Source organism: Xyrauchen texanus, chromosome 42 (assembly GCF_025860055.1).
Source record: "Xyrauchen texanus isolate HMW12.3.18 chromosome 42, RBS_HiC_50CHRs, whole genome shotgun sequence".
Classification (NCBI taxonomy): Eukaryota; Metazoa; Chordata; class Actinopteri; order Cypriniformes; family Catostomidae; genus Xyrauchen; species Xyrauchen texanus.
The window spans coordinates 23,430,059-23,444,461 of record NC_068317.1 but is presented as its reverse complement, the minus strand read 5'-3'; positions in this window follow the sequence as shown (position 1 = coordinate 23,444,461).

The window sequence follows — 14,403 nt, the reverse complement described above, 5'->3', positions numbered from 1 at the left end:
GTTTTGCACTGGTTTCCTGTCAAGTACAGAACTTAAAAATTTTACTGTTTGTTTACAAAGCACTATATAATTTGGCCCCTAAATATCTGTCAAACATGCTTCAGCCATATACTCCTTCTAGAACTCTGAGATCTTCAGATTTTGGTTTACTCTTTTTGCCTAGATCTAGACAAAAAAAAAAAAAAAAAACGTGGTGATCGAGCATTTGTAGTCACTGGATCAAAACTATAGAATAGTCTACCTCTACATATTAGATTAGCTGCCTTAATTTCAACTTTCAAGTCTACTCTAAAGACATATTTTTTCGCTTTGGCTTTCAATACGCTTTAATTATTCTGACCTGTTTTATCTTCATTTTATTTTTATCTAATTGTATGTTTTATTTTCTTGTTAATTTTACCATTTTACCTTGTACAGCACTTTGGTCAACCATGGCTGTTTTTAAATGTGCTTTATAAATACATACTGATTGATTGCTTGCCGGTCTAGATAGTGTCCATTTGGTCGAACCACTTCCAATTTTCCTTGATGGTTCTGTAGTCACTTACGTTTTAACGTGGTAGTTCCGGTAGTAGCCATGTGCGGCCAACAGCTGAGACACTTCCTGAAAGACTTTTTCGTTTTGCATTGTTTCGTTTGTCGCTAACGAGAGGAACATCTGCCCCTCGTTTATTGACCACAGCATGGTTTTGCGCACAGCCATGTCGCTTGAACAAATGATACTGCTATCGCCATTGCTAATTTAAAGACTAGCAGGATGATGTCCCGTATCGCAAATCCAGTGACGCAGGTAGTGACAAATGATGATTCTCTCTGACAATCAGTGATCTGCAGGGTTTTGATGTCACATTTAGTATCGGCTTGACTCACTTGGAATCTCGACCGTGGTGATACTAAATAAAGTTCCAGGTACTATCCACAGTGGAAAACCCCCAAAAAGCGCGCAGAGTCGAGTGGAGTTTTACCGTGCAGTGGAAAAGCCCAATCAGTGTCCTAAGTTTTTATAACTGTGACATTATTTGTCTGCGGTCTTTAAGCTGTTAGTGTCTTAAAGACCGTTCCACAGGTGCTTGTTCATTCATTGTTTATGGTTCATTGAACAAGCATGGAAAACATTGTTTAAACTAGGGCTGGGTGATAAAACGGTATCTATCGACGGTACACCTTTATCGATAACGTTATAATTTTTTTTTCTATATAACACTCGATAGTTTCACTTAAATGCATTCAAATGTAAATAGACATGAAGTTTGGTTGCATGAACCTCAAGCATGCACCATCCCTGGATCATAAACAACAAGCCATAATCATATGGCTTGATAAAGGAGCATGCTACGAGTGACAAGCAAACAGCCAATAACAAGTTGCGTTGCTGTTGGGTTCGGTTGCACCATCACCATGTGACATCAGAGCTCAATGGTGATGGTGCGAAAATGACTGCCGTGCCTGTCGGCGATGAGGAGATTATGAATAATAAAAAAGCTGTCAGCTCCACAGTGTGGCAGTTTTTTAGTTTCTTTACGTCTGACCAACATCAGAACACCGTTGAGTGTAAGCTTTGAAAAAAATAAAAATGTCCCGGCCAAGTACGGAAACACAACTAATTATTTAATCACTTCAACCGCTTTCACTCTTTGGAATATGCAGCATGTCGTCCGCCACAACCTACATCTACCTCACCTCAACAAACAACCCACAAGCAGTCCACAATTGAGAGGTACTCGGCAACAATGCCTTATGAGAAATCCTCCTAATAAGTTCAATAGTTTCTTTAACACTTATGTATTTAATCTTCATATAAGATATAAGAAAGAAGATATTTGTTGAAATTTTATTTTGACTGTTAAAACAATTTTTTTTTGTTTTTGTTTGCATTAATAGAGTTGGTAAATTACAAATACAGTGGTTAAATTCAAACCTTTTTTTCTACTGGTGTTTGTTTAAAAAAGGTTATTAAAATGTATCAATAATTAGCGATACCGAATTATATTTTACCATGATACATTTTTTAGCTGTATCGCCCAGCCCTAGTTTAAAACCTTTACAATAAAGATTGGCAAATTATTTGGATTTTTACAAAATTAAGTGTCCTGAAAAAGGGATGTTTATTTTTTTGCTGTGTTTATATATATATATATATATATATATATGGTTGGATGACCATTTTTTTAAAAAAATGTAGTTTTATGCATTCTATGACAAATTTCCACCAAACTGAATTGATTTAACTTTAAAAAAGTACATTATATTGAATTAAGCAGAAATGTGAATTTTTGAAGTTTAATTAAATATTTCACATTATGCTTAGTTCGTAATAATGTACATTATGTATAATAAAAATATAATAGGAAGATGTGATATCTTGATTCAAGAAAAAAAGAAAGAAAGACAGTTTTTTGGTTTTGGGTGGGTGGAGGTTAACAGTATTAAATGTAATACAATTTGTATTTAAATGTGATATTCATTTAAATTGAAATTAGGGTTTAATTAAATTTTGTTTTAAATTTAAATTAATTAAATTTAAGTTTACTTGAAGTTACAAATAATTGTAACTATTTGGTATTCTGGTGGTATTTATTTACCATTATGCATTTTTGTAAGTCATTAAAATGCATAAACATGTATTCTTATATTGTAAGTGATTTCTTAGATCGGTTTGAATTGAGAAACACTGTGAGTGTCTGTAGACCTCAGCCTGTGCTTATCTCAGTGTAATGACACACTGTAAGGTTGTTTCTCTCTGTGCTGTAAACAGCCACCACAGCATGAGGTTTAGCCCTGAGATGTGCCAGCAGTACCATTCTATCTTTTCTCTTTTCCCTTCCAGTGCAGACTTATACCCTTTCTCATTCAGTCTCTATATGTTCTATGTTTTAACCTCCATGTTTAAACTAGTGTTTGTGTGCCATTCTCTGTCTTTCCTTTAAATACTGGTTTTATATTTAATCATCCCATGCTTAGATCGTGACCCCTCCCTCTTTGTGCAGTTGGTCTTCCTGGCCACGGCCTCCTGTTCAATAACAACATAATGAGTCGATACTGTCCCCCCAGGAAAAAAAAGATGTCTGTAAAAAGAAGCTCTCGCCCCCTCACTAACCAAAATTGCTTTGTGAATAAATATAACTTACGAAAACAAAGTAGTTATGACATTTTGGAGCGAAGGGCATAAAATCAGAGAGTAGTGAGGACTCCTTGATGTCAAAATAATTATTTCTCACAGCAGCTATACAAAAAGTCAGACATGTAGTCGTCATAGCCAAGGAATATTCATACCAGAAAAATATATATCTCACTATAGAAGTAATATGTATAGATGTTTCCTTTTTAGAAGAAAATGTGAGCATTGCTTGCCTGTGCTAAGCTTGCAATCCCAGTGCTAGGATGCTGTAGGTTATCTAACTTATCTAACACCTCTCTTTCCAAATGATAGTCAAAACAAACACTATGATGAAATGTAACCTGAAATCAGGGTTATCAGTCTTCAGGGTGAGCGACCAGATGCGACTCACTCTATATCAGTTCAGGAAGTCTTTTACTGACATTCTATCATGAGACTCACTTGGATTTGTTCATAGATCAGTCTCAGGAAAAATCACTATACAGGAACAGTTCTCTTCCCCTTTTAGCCATGTGAAAAGATGTGACTTAGTACTGTATGTGTGTACTGAAAACCTCAGGACACACATTGTATGGATGTGTTATCGTTTCTTATGAGGAACGCTTTCTTCTGAACTAGACTAAATGTCTTTGTATGCTTGTTTTTTCAGAAAAAACAAAGACATTGATACATTGTTATATTTCACCTCTTTTCAAGATAATTCATGGGAGTTATGCTATCTGAAATTTAAATGTCAATTAGGGGTGAGTTACTTGTGATAAGACATATTTGTTATACAGTATGCCTTTGTTTGCATGGTTCACATAATTCTCATTCTGTGGTTGGCCATTGGTATGGTGTCTACTGAAAAAAGAGGGAGAGAAAGAATGTCCCAGCAAATATTTTGAAAAATATGTCAGAACAAGAACTTTTCCATTGTAATCAATTAAGCTGACTGCATTGCTTTGTAGTTGTGTAACTGTTGGCAAAATAGCTTTATTGCCACCAAAGTGTAAAATTGACTTTTCTGTCGCCTTTCAAGACTCTGTTCAGTATAGTCACAAATTAAGGCTGTGTGATTGTACGTTCTTGTGGTTCTGTTAGGGGAATAAGTGTTCCCTTTGAATGAACATGCTAATCAATAGCTTTTAGTCCCAGCCATGTGACCCAAAGCTCATATGTTATTTTTATGAGTTTTTATTGTAAAACATTGAAAGTTCTTTAAAGGTTGAAAGGTTGATGATTCTGTCATCAATATGCCACCTGTATATAATATACAAACTTATATATATGCATGTACAGTTGAAGGCAGAAGTTTATTACAATTACAAATACACACATATACTATATATATATATATATATATATATATACATATACACACACACACACACACACACACACACACACATATATATATATATATATATATATATACAGTATCTGTATAAGTATCTTTTCTATATACAGTATTATCAGAAGATAAGATGAAATATGGGAAACATTTTTTAGTATTCGCACATAGTCCACATGGCCAATTTTTGGAGCATGTAAAGGCAGAAATATGACGCTTATAAGCACTTAAATGAATTTTTCTGTTAAAACTTGTGTTATTTGAGCTAGGGTTGGGCGATGTCCCCTAAATTGGCAGTTGACGATGTTGACAGTAAAACATCGGGTCGGGGCGGGGCGGGGGGGCCGACAAAAGGACGACAAAAGGTTTCCGTTCATGGCAAGATTAGCACGGAAATATCTGTGCATATGTGCTACCAGTACTCCATCAGAGCGGGTCTTCAGCACAGCGGGTGTGTAGTTACTCCAATCCGCAGCTTATTAAAACCAGATAAAGTAAATATGTTGGTATTTCTGGCCAGAAACATCGAAATTTAAACATGGTCTATGGTGAAAGATATTAGATTTCTTTACGCATTTTTCGCCATCCGTTGCGGAGCTATTCGATTTTGCATATTATTTTTTAAACGTTCATTTGTGTAGTTCATATGACCACTTTACAATATTTCAATAACATAATTTATTTTGTAGCCTGTGCTGAATTTAATTGTGCTGCTAATTTTAAGTGAAATGTTAGTCTGAGTGTTGTTCCCGTTTTCTTGTTGTTCTTCTATGTTTTAATAAATGTGTGTTATTCATATTCACCTTGTTTCTTTCATTTGATTTGACTTTATGGATTTATGGCCAAGGAAATTTTTCTGTAAAAGTATTAACCAGACAAAAGTTATTTGACGTTCGCTGGTCTGGGTTTATCTTAAACTGCCGCTTCAGTGTATACAAGAGCTATGTGACAATGAGCAAGATTTTCTGAGACACTACAACTACTAATAATTGATTAATAAAGGCTATTTTCTTGTAGCCTAGCCTACAACATAAAATATTTTAATCTAAATGTACAGTGACATGTAAAAAAAAGACAAGAAGCTAACAAGGTCAAGATCAATATTTGTGTAGCCTGCCTGACACGGTATTTTCACAGACTAACACGTCACGTCTCTGGCATATACTACAGTATTTAAAATAGCATATATGCATTAGTTATATTCTCAATTTAATTTACAGAGCAATCCCTGCAAAGTTTTTAGGTTAACTATAGAAGAGACTAGGATTAGTGAGTCACACTAGCAAGACTCGCAAAAGGGGGTGTGGCATCACGATGGTGGCTCTACATCGTGATGTTGGTCAGCCATCACGATGGACGATGATATCGGCACAACCCTAATTTGAGCTTTGAAGATGGCGATGGCGGGTAACTCTGTCACTCTTACTAGCCACTTTGGCGGGTGACATTGTTTCACGGTTTTTCCTGCATTGAAAATTCTATGAATGTCAGGCGACTCGGAGCTGCTGCCAGTGGAAATGTAATGGTATTCATGCCTCTCATAACTATGGTATGGCGGTGAATGAAGTGTGCTTTCATGCGAATATCTCAGTTACGTACATAACCTTGGTTCCCTGAGATGAAGGGAACGAGGCATTTAAGTTTATTAATGCATATGGGGAGTGCCTTCTAACACAACCTAGTTGAAACCTCTCTACAATAACGTCAATATTCTAATATTGGCTCTCGTTTTTGAGCCCCGGCTGTTTTGTCGTGAAACTGTTTGCTACAAAAACAGGTGCACAAACATAATTTTCTCAGAATTTCTGACTGAGAACAAGGAGTGCATTGCTTATGCCTCAAGAACTCTGAGTCTTGTAGTGCGTCTAGCATTCGCAATGTCTCATTCCCTTTGACTCAGGGAACCGAGGTTACGTACATAACCGAGACATTCCCTTACAACTCCATACATGTGTCATGGCATTAATTAATGCATATGGGGAACACATAACATAACCTCCCAGAAAGGAAGCATGATGCCGCAGTCTCGTGAGACAGTCTCATGAGTATGTCGCAGTGAGTGACCCTTGTATTGGACCAGGTGTGGAGCACTCAGAATTAATATATGAAGTCATATAGTATGAATTAATACCTTCACGAACCCAGTCGGTAAGGGAGTTTATTTATAATGTAAGTGCTTGCGACTTATGGTAAATTACAATGGCCTGAATGTAGCCGGTTGTGTAATAAATGGGGAGCTCGATCCTTAAAGAGAAAAGAATAAGTATATATATATATATATATATATATATATATATATATATATATATATATATATATATATATATATTTGGACAATGAATGAAGTACTCTAAATAGAGAGGACTTGTGAAGAGAGAGACGTTACATCTAGGTTGTAAAACCTTGCGAATGTGTTTTGAGAGGACCATCCTGCTGTAAATTTAAGGACACAGCATTCGTCCATGCCCATGACAAGGCCATACATGAGTGTGCTTTAACACCAATTGGGCAAGTCTTACCCGGTGACTCATAAGCCAGGGCAATTGCATCGACAATCCAGTGAGAAAGTCTTTGCTTAGAGACGGACATTCCTTTCGTTCGTCCTCCATAGCAAACAGCGAGCTGATCAGACAGTCTGTGCCCGCACAGGGCATAACAAATGCAATGAGTGTTATTCATCCAAATTAAATGGAGGAGGGAAGAAAGTTTGTAAGTGAACCACCAGTGCTCTGAAGGGTGTGGTTTGGACCTTAGGCCCATAACCTTTTCTGGGTTCGTTTGACAATGGATTTTCAAAGACCGTGGCCAAACTCAAGATAAGAATTGTCAATTGATAGTGCATGCAGGTCACAGACCCGCTTTATTGAGGCCAGAGCCAGCAGTAAATGTGAGGTAAAGCAGAGGTAAATCGGGCAAGGTGGGTTTAATCGTCTTGCACCTTTAAGGAACTTTATGATTAAATAATTCTTACCTGTAGAGGCACCGGCTATATGTGCGTGATACGCAGATATAGTTGCCACATACCCTTTGAGCATTGACGGAGTGAGTCGAATCAAAAATCGCCCTTGAAGAAATATCATAATTTCATGTATGGGGCAGTTTACTGGGTCTTTGCCATGTGAGAGACACCAATCAGTGTACAACTTCCATTTTAGTACGAAGAGGAGTCTCATGGACGGCACTCTAGCCTGTGAAATGGTGTTCATGACTGAATGTGTCAGTTCTAGCACGTTTAGAGTTCTCCATTCAGGGGTCAAACATGCAGTTTTCACAGCTGGGGAAGACAGATTATGCCTCCTCAGCGGTATTTCCCATTACAAGCTCTACAGCATCTCTATTTCCGGAAACCATGGCTGTTTGGGTCATTTCAGCACAACCAATTGTCCTCTCTGACTTTGTATATGACAAAGTGAATCCGGCATACCAGGAGAAAAGCATATTTGCATTTCGCTGGCCATTTGTGTGCTATTGTGTCCGCTCCCAGTTGGGCTTGTGACTTCGAGTACCAGAGGGTGGGGTATTCCCAACAGAGGCAAATAGATTGATTTCTGCTTTGCCGAATATTTCCCAAACCCTCAATACAGTTTGAGGTTGAAGTCTCCATTCACCCGGTATCACCCCTTGGTGTGACAGTAGGTTTGTGCCATAATTCAGGCGGCCTGGGAGATATGTGGCTCTCAGGTAGATGAGATGACACTCGCTCCATAGGAGGAGGAGACGCATCAGTCTCAACAGTGGCGGTGAATTTATTCTGCCTTGACGGTTTACATATGCCACAACTGTCATGTTGTCTGAATGAACCAGGACATTACAGTTCACTATTTCTGACTGAAAACCCTTTAAGGCTAGAAAAACAGCGATAGCTCTATGCAGATTATGTGCCACACTTACTCTGCCCATGTCCAAATGCTGAAAGGCTGGCATTCCATCGCACACCACTTTCCTCCTGACAACTTGCCCCAGCATGACAATTCACTGGTAAAATGCAGGAGCTGTCCATGTTGCTATAGCAGCTATACAGCGGTGGGATATAGTGATACGCATGTGCCCTTGGCGCCAAGCATGTTGTGGCACACGGCGATTCAGCCAGCACTGAAGAGTTCTTGTGTAAGAGACCTAATGGAATGATGGCAGATACCACCGCTATAAACCCCAATGCTTTTTGAAACAGCTTCAGTGGAAGTGTTCTCCCCAGTTTGAACTGAGACAGACACTGCAGAATGGCCTGAACACACACGCTTGTGAAGTGTTCGTGCCTGCTCGTGGAGTCGAGGCGGGATCCAAAAAAGGAGATTTGTTGGCTGGGGGAAAGTGTGCTCTTTGCCCATTTCACATTGAGGCCCAAGCTTTTTAGATGCTAAAGCAGTAAGTTTTGTGCTGGCATAACAGAGCCTCTGATTGTGCCAGTAACAGCCAATTGTCAAGGTAGTTCAAGATGTGCATGCCGCTCAGTCTCAGGGGCGAGAACCGCATAGATTTGAAGAGGAAAAGGGCTCTTTATTGAGAATGTGTGAGCATCTTGTGCATTTGCAACGAATTCTGTATACTTTTTTGCACTTATTGCATTTTTATTTTATTTATTTGAGTGCAAGACACTGGAAAAACATTAAAACAACAATATTCCTTTACCGACAAACAGTAGTGGGGAGATGGGGATCAGAGTTTTGTGTCTTCAATCAGCCTTTTTGGAGCAGACCCAGAGGGAACCATGGGCTCTGCTTTCCACATTTGCTGCATGTGCTGATACGCAGGAACGGTGAGGCAGCAGGTATAGGGCTTTTAGTCGGGTGCTAGCTCAAAACAGAGCAAGAGCGAATGGGCTGTGATGTATTCTGTTTGGGCATAAAGTGTCTCACAGTTGCAACTCAGCAAACATATTCACAGATCTGCCAAAGAGGATGACTGGAGAAACTGGAGCATCCAACAGAGTGTCTTTTTCCTTATCACTCATTTCTGTGAGTGTCAGATCCAGATCTGCCATGTTGCCCATGGACTTACCAATGGCCTGCACAGTGACTTTCGTGGCATGCAGCACTAAGACTGTAGCGGTGCGGAGCTCTTTAAATGTCTCTGGATCGAAGCCGTGCTTGTCTATTTGCTTGAGGAGCTTGGTTTGAAATAACTGGAGCACCGCCATTGCATGGAGTGCTGATCCAGCTTGTCCTGTAGCAGAGTAAGCTTTTACCACCAGTGCAGACGTTGACGACACAGTTTGGAAGGATGAATGGGGCGTGTTTTCCATGGACTGTAACTCACTGGGCAGAGGTGTGCCATGTCCCGCTTCCTCCTTTTGATCCGAATATGAACATGGAGAAAAGTAGGAAGCAGGACACAGTGAATCCAACTCCGGAATGTGACTTTTTATTAACAGAAAATTAACACGTTCACTTAAAGCGCAACGGTGAAGCTTCAATTTAAACACTCAAACTTTGAAACACAGCAGCAACCAACACACAAACACAAACAGCTTCTCAGCTGGGCTCTCTCTCCCCCTTTCGGTGGACTGGGCCGTCTTTTTTCTCCGCCGACTCTCACTGTGAAAATGGAAATGGTTATTAGTCACAATTCATCTCAGGTGGATGTCCTTACCGCTTTCTCTCCCCAGAAGGGCACTTAACCACGCCCTTACCTCCACAGTTACTTAAACCATCAGGCCTGTGTCCTGCTGAACTCATCTCATTCTTGTTTTAATATAATGTCCAAACAAATGCATGCAGTTGCGGTCTGCAGTTACCTTTAGCACTTTTTGCATGGTGGGGGATTTTAGCTTGTGACCTTGGAAAACTACTAGCCACAGTGGCCGGTGAGCCAAAAAGTTAATTCTATCCCTGGTCTTGTAGCTATACTTTTGAAACAGTGAGTATTTTAATGTTATGTCAGGCGTGAGACCACATAAGGGCCAGAGTGGCTCTAGTCCACCCAGATTGACGGCTGGTCTACCCAATCAAAACTGCTGGAAGATTTAGGAACAAACAGTTTGCGAATAAAATAAACTGTATTTTGTCGCACACAAATAGCTCATATGCAAGATAATCATCATATTCCTGTTATAAATATAGTTAGATAAATGTGTTTTTATTTCAAATAAAAAGTTTGATAAGTGAACTGAAAAGTGTTGCGGCGAGCTTCTTACAGAGTCGCTTATTTTCTTTGCACTACGGAGCTCTCTGGAGTCATGCCTGTAAACAGATCTGCTTACTGCACTTAGCACCAAGATAATGTATCCACGCCATGTCTCACTTTATTATCATCATTATTATTATTATTATTTTACGTTGGAGTGTGGTAGATGTTTCATTCGATGACATGGCAGGGTACAAAATTAGCAGGTAATGTTGCTCGTCATCTACCCGCAACTGTGTGGCAGGTGACTTTTAAGACTTCTCGGCGTGACAAATGACATGAAACGCTTTTAGACACAAATACGCACGTTTGAAGAATCACACTTGATCACGTCAATGCGTGTCTCTGAAGCTGCGTTCATACTGCCAGATACTTTTTCGGGCATGTCGCCAGTGGCTGGCGGTTAGGTCGCTAGTGGTGTGTATGGAGAGTCCAAACAGCACTGTTTCTATACAATTAATATAAAAAAATTAGGATCACGTGAGCTCTACCATCTTGTATTGGCTGTTGCTCCCGAAAGTCGCTCTCCATTTGCATAAAGTTAAACGTTTCTCAACTTTGTCGCGTCGCTAGATACGCCCACATTCGGTCGCCAACGATTGCCGTCACTTTTTTGGGTTGCCGGAAGTCACCAGCTCTCATTGAAAATGAATGAGATGTGGTCATTTTGTCACTGCATGTTGCTGGCAGTGTGAATGCAACTTGAATCGCTGTGTGTTTAGAGGTTTATTGGCACGTTGCACTCCGGCAAGCAGTGCAAGCATGTCTCGTGGAACATGTGCATATGACGAGTTCTCACTATTTCTTCCCTGTTCGTAATCTGGGAACAATTTGCAGGAATAGTGTCATCTATGAGAACACTGAATATGATCTCTGATCATCTCAGGATGCAAGGACATTGGGATGACTGGTGAATTGTCAAATGTGTCATAATTCAGTGGCTACAACCTCAGAAATGGTTCTTCTTCAGAGAAGTTTCTCTTCTGTGCTTGTCTACTCTTTAGCCTCCATTTGAATGTAACATTCCCCAACTCTATTGGACAGCTGTTAAATAGAACATCTGATTCGCTCTTGGTTTTTCACTAGACCTCTTATTTTACATAGACTACTAATCGAAATAAATATTTAGCGACATTGCAGCAGCTCGTAGTTCTAGAATGTAAGCCGAAGGAGAGTTGTCAGATTTTAAAGATCGATCTTTGTGGAAATAACCAATGCTGGGTTTCCCGATAACGTTGCAACTTAAGCATTTACGATCATCTTAACCAACGTCGCTCGTTATTTTACGATGGAGTAACACCTGTTTTCCAAACCAGCACTTAGATTTCTCCTTAAAGTTCAACTTTAGTGATTCGTTACGTGAGCTGTCCGGTCCAAAAGTGCTGATCACTTTAGCAAATATGTCGAGTTGTCTGTCTTCTCAAAATAAAAATACCAACAAACATAGAAGTTGTTTGAAACCTTATTTGATTAAATTGATTGATTTAACTATTACAGTATTCAACTAAATAAATAATTAGGGCTTTGGTAAGACAGGGTTTTAGATGTTTGCTCAGCTTATAGAGATTAATAAAAGTGATGCAAGGAGTGCATGTAACGTGAATGTACCCAATGAGCATCGCATCATAATAAGTGGATCTCACGTAGCCTGTGCTGTTTCTTTGTCTGGAAACTGAACAGATGCACTAAGAACAGGACTAAAATGATCTACTCATAGACCTTTCTAAACAGAACGAAGGGAATCTCTCATTGCACACTCACTCTAACATCCTTTGATAAACGTATTTTATTTATTTATTTAGGTCCATTTATTTAAGTTTTAAACTGCAGGGTCACTTTTCTCACATATGTCTAAAGAAATCAGTTTAAAAAGATAATCTTTCTATTGCAATCATAGTTATGATTATAAACAGCAATAAAACGTTATACGGTATTATGTTAATTTAGATATATCTTTAGACCTAACACATTGCATTTGCAGACTGTAAAGACTGCCAGTTGGTTTCAATGCTATTTTTTAACACTTTTTATCCTCTAAAACAGTGTACAATGGCTTTCCAATTATCAAAATATATTAATATAATTTAATCTCTTTGTCTCTGATAAACTGTGAAAGATGTGAAAAATTAGAATATTGTGCAAAAGTTCATTAATTTCAGTAATTCAACTTAAAAGGTGAAACTAATATATTATATAGACTCATTACAAGCAAAGTAAGATATTTCAAGCCTTTATTTGATATAATTTTGATGATTATGGCTTACAGCTTATGAAAACCCCAAATTCAGAATCTCAGAAAATTAGAATATTGTGAAAAGGTTCAGTATTGTAGGCTCAAAGTGTCACACTCTAATCAGCTAAACACCTGCAAAGGGTTCCTGAGCCTTTAAATGGTCTCTCAGTCTGGTTCAGTTGAATTCACAATCATGGGGAAGACTGCTGACCTGACAGTTGTGCAGAAAACCATCATTGACACCCTCCACAAGGAGGGAAAGCCTCAAAAGGTAATTGCAAAAGAAGTTGGATGTTCTCAAAGTGCTGTATCAAAGCACATTAATAGAAAGTTAAGTGGAAGGGAAAAGTGTGGAAGAAAAAGGTGCACAAGCAGCAGGGATGACCGTAGCCTGGAGAGGATTGTCAGGAAAAGGCCATTCAAATGTGTGGGGGAGCTTCACAAGGAGTGGACTGAGGCTGGAGTTACTGCATCAAGAGCCACCACACACAGACGGGTCCTGGACATGGGCTTCAAATGTCAAACGTCTTACCTGGGCTAAAGAAAAAAAGAACTGGTCTGTTGCTCAGTGGTCCAAAGTCCTCTTTTCTGATGAGAGCAAATTTTGCATCTCATTTGGAAACCAAGGTCCCAGAGTCTGGATGAAGAATAGAGAGGCACACAATCCAAGATGCTTGAAGTCCAGTGTGAAGTTTCCATAGTCTGTGTTGGTTTGGGGAGCCATGTCATTGGCTGGTGTTGGTCCACTGTGCTTTATTAAGTCCAGAGTCAACGCAGCCGTCTACCGGGACATTTTAGAGCACTTCATGCTTCTTTCAGCAGACAAGCTTTATGGAGATGCTGACTTCATTTTCCAGCAGGACTTGGCACCTGCCCACACTGCCAAAAGTACCAAAACCTGGTATTACTGTGCTTGATTGGCCAGCAAACTCGCCTGACCTGAACCCCATAGAGAATCTATGGGGCATTGCCAAGAGAAAGATGAGAGAGACATGAGACCAAACAATGCAGAAGAGCTGAAGGCCGCTATTGAAGCATCTTGATCTTCCATAACACCTCAGCAGTGCCACAGGCTGATAGCATCCATGCCACGCCGCATTGAGGCAGTAATTAATGCAAAAGGGGCCCAAACCAAGTACTGAGTACATATGCATGATTATTTTTATTGATTTCATGTAATATTCTAATTTTCTGAGATTCTGAATTTGGGGTTTTCATAAGCTGTAAGCCATAATCATAAGAATTATATCAAATAAAGGCTTGAAATATCTTACTTTGCTTGTAATGAGTCTATATAATATATTAGTTTCACCTTTTTAAGTTGAATTACTGAAATTAATGAACTTTTGCACGATATTCAAATTTTTCGTGTTTCACCTGTATTTATGTGGCACTTAATGGACTTAAGAGTGGTTTAAAGCTCTCAATAATTTACAAACGTTTTTACTTAGATAACGATGCTTTTGGGAAACGCACCATAGAGTTTAAGTACTACTTAGGCTACGTGCTACTAACTTTCTCCTTAGTGCTTCGGGAAACCCAGCCAACACCTGTGAAAAGCAGGAGGACTGAAAAGTGTCTAAAAATAATGTTTAT